The sequence below is a fragment of the Pinus tabuliformis genome, chromosome 5_1 (genome assembly GCF_031772625.1).
Source record: "Pinus tabuliformis cultivar Carrire ecotype Pingquan chromosome 5_1, CPIR1, whole genome shotgun sequence".
Classification (NCBI taxonomy): Eukaryota; Viridiplantae; Streptophyta; class Pinopsida; order Pinales; family Pinaceae; genus Pinus; species Pinus tabuliformis.
In genome coordinates this window covers 81838276-81844275 of record NC_142305.1, presented here as the reverse complement: position 1 = coordinate 81844275, position 6000 = coordinate 81838276, and the positions used below count along the sequence as shown (strand labels likewise).

The following is a 6000-nucleotide window of genomic DNA, read 5'->3' as shown; positions in this document are numbered from 1 at the left end:
AGTATGCAGGCTGCAACCTACAGAGAGATACAACTCTCTCTCATTTTCCAGTCTCTCCTGGAAGGGAGCTACAACCCCCTACTTCTTTTCTTTCAAGGACCACTTTTCATTAATTTTCAAACTGGATCCAACAACAACATTGAAGCTCATAATCAAACAACCTTCTGAATCACCCAATCACCAGATCCATACATATACAATGATATTATGAGAGTTATCAACCAGATCTAGTACATAAAGATAAGTCATTAATCATGCTGTTATCTGAACTCAATACCAGTAACCAAACATCAGTTATGCACCCAAAACCCTGCATAATAGTCAAAGGCAGTTAAAACAAATTTTAAGCAGGGATCGCAACTTCACTGGTATAGATCTGCGGATATCTGTACTACCTCCGCACCTGCGCCTTCTGTGGCGCCGCGACCACCGCACCTGCGCCTTCTGTGGCGCCTCCGCACTGCGCCTTCTGTGGCGCCTCTATGGCGTCTCTGCACTGCGCCTTCTGTGGCGCCTCCGCACTGCGCCTTCTGTGGCGCCTCCGCACTGCGCCTTCTGTGGCGTCTCCGCACTGCGCCTTCTGTGGCGCCTCCGCACTGCGCCTTCTGTGGCGCCTCTGTGGCGTCTCCGCACTGCGCCTTCTGTGGCGCCTCCGCACTGCGCCTTCTATGGCGCCTCTGTGGCGTCTCCGCACTGCGCCTTCTGTGGCGCCTCCGCAATGCGCCTTCTGTGGCGCCTCTGTGGCGTCTCCGCACTGCGACTTCTATGGCGTCTCCGCACTGCGCCTTCTGTGGCACCTCCACACTGCGCCTTCTGTGGCGCCTCCGCACTTCCGCAGCTGCAGCGCTCGAGAGATCACCCTTCACAGATTCGCTTTCAACTTCCCTTTCATAGATCAAACTTTTAAAACAATAACCCAATATTTAGATCTTAAGATATTCGATTTGCAAGAATGAATTAGCCAAGTGATCTCCTTTTCTTTATATAGGCAAGCTTCTTCCTAAAATCATGGATCAATACCATAGATAACCAATACAAGGGGCCCAAAAACATGGGGCTCAATAATACCAAGGACTAACCACCATGGACCAAAGGTAAGTTCTCCAACATATACACACTTTTGACGAGGTACCATGGTCCAAAACCATAGGTTCAAATACCAAGGACTAACTACCATGGACCAAAGGTAAGTTCTCCAACATGAAAGTGCGTGAACTTTTTCTCTACATGAAATAAACTTTTCTCTACATGAAATAAACTTTTCTCTGCATAAAAGTGCGTGAACTTTTCTCTACATGAAATAAACTTTTCTCTGCATATAAGTGCGTGAACTTTTCTCTACATAGAATAAGCTTTTCTCTGCATATAAGTGCGTGAACTTTTCTGCACTATAATTTATCATCTGAGATGAGTGGGTTGCCATCAAGTACAACATATGTATCATAAAGCCATACCAGAATCATAATGCCAACAATCTCCCCCTTTGGACTTGATGGCAACCTCAAAATCTTCAGCTCATTCTCCCCCTTTGACATCAAGGGCAAAGGGTTATGCTCCCCCTAAGAGCATGCTCCCCCTGAATACGAACCAGATCTGTAAAGAAGAAACATAATCCACCAAACACCATAAATGACCATGAAAGAGATAGAGACATATTGCAGTAATATTCAGATCAGCATCCATGATCGCCTTCTGTACATCCTCCATAATGCCAACAATGCATTATAAGCTCCCTCTGAACCAGTGCTATTTGATCTTCAACCAATCTGCAGCCCAGCACATGTACACATATTCCCGTACAACCAACAATCAGAAGAGATTCAACAACAAGATGATGCATCAACAACCCCCAGCTTTTGCCTAAGGTATTCAAAAGTCTCCCTGGGCAATGGTTTGGTGAGTATATGTCACGATCTTCCGTATTTAAATGCAGAAATAAATTTTTTTTTAACAGGAGGGTCCATCTTTCAACCCCTTTAAATCTATTTACATTTACTAGCACATATTTGTGCTCACACCGGTCCGCGTGTTCATAAACTTATATAAATGTAAACCCCTTAATAAATCTCAGGCTAGTAACATGGGCTCCGTTTCTTAACGTTTGAACCAACACTTAATGCAAATGGTATATACGTTGGCATATTCGGTTGTCATTTACACGGTGTGCCAGGTGGTGCGTGAGTAGTAACCCAACTCACCCTCTACCGTGGCCAGATGGCACCAGTTCACGTGAAGGCAGGTGATCAGTGGATAGTTGACCCACACTGGGTTCCGCGCCAAGACCTCCCGCTCAATTCAACGATGGTGATCCATCCTCTTCATCGAACGGCTCCGGTTGATCTAGGGTTTGACACACAATACTTAATCACCGGGTTCCTCAGGCAGAGTCCATTTGCTACACCCCGCGGCAGCCGAGCTCCTATACTTCTCCCTCAGACTCTCTGCAACTACTCCGGTGTCTATGATACTCCTCAGGTAAGAATGGCCGGAAGTAATTACACGTTCTCAATACAGTCAATTTAATTACAGCTTTCCTTATTATTTGTAACCCTCAAATTAACTGTGGCTGCATAAACGTCTTGAGGGTTATGTACAGGTCCTTTGTAGCTTCTCCTACCGTGTGCAGAAGGGTTCGGGCTCCTTAACGAAATCTACAGGTATGGTCGAATAACCTTTTCCCCAGTTTAATGGTTATGATTTACTGTGCGAACGACTTCGAGCTGAAGTAGGGTTATGGTTTGTTACATGTTTCAGGTTCGATGATTTGTCTCATACCCTGACTACGCCTATACGGCCAGTCTCCTCGAGCCAGTCTGTCTTGCGGCCTTTAGGGTTTAATAGGCTTTCATGCCATTTACTGTGTTTATTCATTTGTTTTGGGGCTTGGCCCTCAGGTGTTAAGATGTCACCGGATGTATATTTGAAAAGCTCTCAGAGTTTTACCGAGTCTATGAAGGTCTATATATATTGTTTTCATAATGCTGGGATTTACCACCGATCTCTAAGCCGGACTTCTCTCGGCCATGAACATGTTTTGCTGTTTTCTATTAATGATCATTTGTTTTCGCTTCTCAGCTTATACCATATTTCCGAATGGTCATTTTGATATTACTAGTCAGTTCATGTGGAAACTTATATACTGGGTTTTTCTTCTGTATGTTCATTTACCGTCTATGCCACAGATTCGTGACCCTTAAGGTTTACTTCAGTGTGTATTAATACAGCATGTTTCTTGGGGTTTCCACATGTATTCAGTTCATTCTGCACGGTTTCCATTTATATATGTATACAGTTCCTTTAATGCGTTACTGAGGTAGTCCTGCGCTCAGGTGTTGAGCGCAGCGTCTACCTCCTCCGCAACAGTCATTATAATGACCCTGAATGTCAGTTTACTATTTGTTAAATTTATAGATCATAAATCTGATATCATTAGCTTAACTGGTAACAATGCATGCGTTTGTCTGGTTCTGCTATGTTTACTTGTTAACAGGTCCGTCACATGGATTTGTAACCCTACCCGGGTCTGTTAATATGAGTAACCTATGGTAACCCTCATTAGGGTCTGCCCAAGCAATTTCGACATACATGCTGTACATTGCTAATGCTATTCCGTTTTCATGTTGACATATCACTATGCTGTATTATTTCCGTGCAAGTTACTGTATTATATAACCTGGTTTCCTACCAGGCATATCTAGACCTTTCCTAGGTTTTATTTGTTTTCTGTTCTCTAGTTTACCTCACGGTTATTGATACAGTCACATACCTCTGCCACAGCTCTAAGAACTAACTCTGTTCTGAGCGTATTATACTGACTATGCAACCGTAGGCTATTGATGCAGTATCTGTAGGTGACCATTGTCTTATATTAACATATATAACATTTCAAGAACTGTATGCATTAATCAGATTGACATACTACAGTAACTAATGACAGTAAGATAAGTTCCGTGACCGGTCTGTCCTCCTCTGTACCTGTTCTTTAATTGCTAGCTAGTTCAGAGAATGCGTACCTGGTTATTCCGTTATCGATGTCCTTACTTGCAGAAGTCACCTGCAATAGTTTTGCTCTTATCCTCCCAACCTTGAGATCCACTTCACACTGGATTCTCCCCCCGAGCAGTCTTGCAGGCCTACAGCCCTCAACAAGACACATGCACTCCTGTGCTGGGTTATCCAGTCTCTACCAGACTTAACCTCTTTCTCAGGTTATCTGGTCTCTACCAGACTTAACCTCTTTCTCAGGTTATCTGGTCTCTACCAGACTTAACCTCTTTCTCTGTCTGCTCTCTCCTGGAATTCTTCTCTCTGCCTCCTTTCCCTCGTTAGGGTGCTTGCTGATCCATTTAACCAATGCCAAGAATTAGTTGTAACTGATATGTAATTTAAAAATTACTTTTACGCAGGTTTGATTAACTGATTGGTAATTTAAAATTACCTTACGTGGGGTTAATCATAATAGGTATATCACATACTCCCCCCCTTAACAGGAACACCGTCCTCGGTGTTCATCTTTCGTTGGAACTTGATATTTTACTCGTGGTATTACCATCTAATCCACACAAAATGTGATCCTTTCTCTTTGAAATCAAAGATTTCATTCCAAGAAAAGACGACAAATAAAATAGTAATGATATAGTCTTAAGAAATATCATTAGTTATAAGCATCAATAGTCATAATCATTCGTAACTGCAAAAATATGCAACTTCTAATCGCCACCACCTGGCCCTTATTCATTCATAATAAACAATTCTCTGTGTCAACTTACCATAACTTACCATCTTATGCTTGAAAATCATGAATACTTTCATGTAAGCCTGTTAATAGAGGTTGGACAATTCTTCAACCTTCCTTGATAAGTAGTTCCTGCAATATATGACTAACAAATTCAACCACATTAGTCACTATATTTTGAGTCAAATGAGACACTTTTGACTAGCAATCAATTGTGCAATGTTAGATGCTTTCTAAATCACAGTACTTTTACAAGTACTTAAAGAGCACTAACACTAATCATCAAATGATAAATCACTGCTCACGTGCACACTGAACGAATTCTTACTAAAGACATTCGTAAAATACTTCGAGAAGTACCAAAAGAGCACCTAGCCCTCTAATCATCAAAACAGTCAATCACTGTATTAAGCAAGAATTGTCTTAGCTCCCACTAAGATGTTCACAACATTAATAACACAATAAAGGAAATAAGATTCCATTTATTCTTTATTGAGCACTAAGCTCATTTCTTGTTAAATGTGCATAACATATTTTACACAACTATATGTAAAATTCATTTTTAACATGACATATAGCTGATTAGTTAATTCCTTTAGCCATGAGACCACAATGGACTAAAGAATTCCCAATCCATGGAAACTGGTTCTCACAACCAAATCGAGTCCTTTTCACATCCAGACAGTTTCTTTGATAAAGACCTTACCAGGTCTAACATAGAATCCCACTGGCCAACCAGCTCAAGAATTCTAAGGAGAGGAGATCTGGGCAGACAAGTACCATCAACCCTTCCGGGCAGGTAGCTGCCATCAACCCAACTCCGGGCAGACAAGTACCATCAACCCCTCTGGGCAGGTAATTGCCATCAACCCAAGCACTTGCAGGTCCTACTCGACCGCAATTACACTGGTCTCGCCAGTAAACGCAGGTCCTACTTGACCGCAATCACACTGGTCTCGCCAGTAAACGCTATCTGATCCTAACCAGACGTAGCGTACACAGGAAATTCTTTCCTCTTATGCCATCTGATCCCAACCAGACATAGCATGAATATTTCTCTTTTAATACTCTTCCTCAAAGTAATTTACATAATGAACCATATGAACATTATCATTAGCACAACAAACATGCATGTATACCATGCATTTACACTTAACCCCAACATGGGTCCACAACATCAAGATTGATGGGAAACATATCCATCATACACGTTGTATGCATGCAAATTTTCCAAATAACATAATTCATGCATATCATATAACATC

General features: G+C 42.0%; 1 long non-coding RNA gene across 1 annotated transcript; it reads left to right on the top strand.

Moving 5' to 3' along the window:
- The first annotated feature begins 2405 nt into the window (after positions 1 to 2405).
- On the top strand, positions 2406 to 3106 carry LOC149163539 (uncharacterized). Its single transcript, XR_016260174.1, has 3 exons — positions 2406 to 2475; positions 2597 to 2657; positions 2755 to 3106. It is a non-coding gene; the product is annotated as an uncharacterized LOC149163539 (long non-coding RNA).
- Positions 3107 to 6000: the final 2894 nt, after the last annotated feature.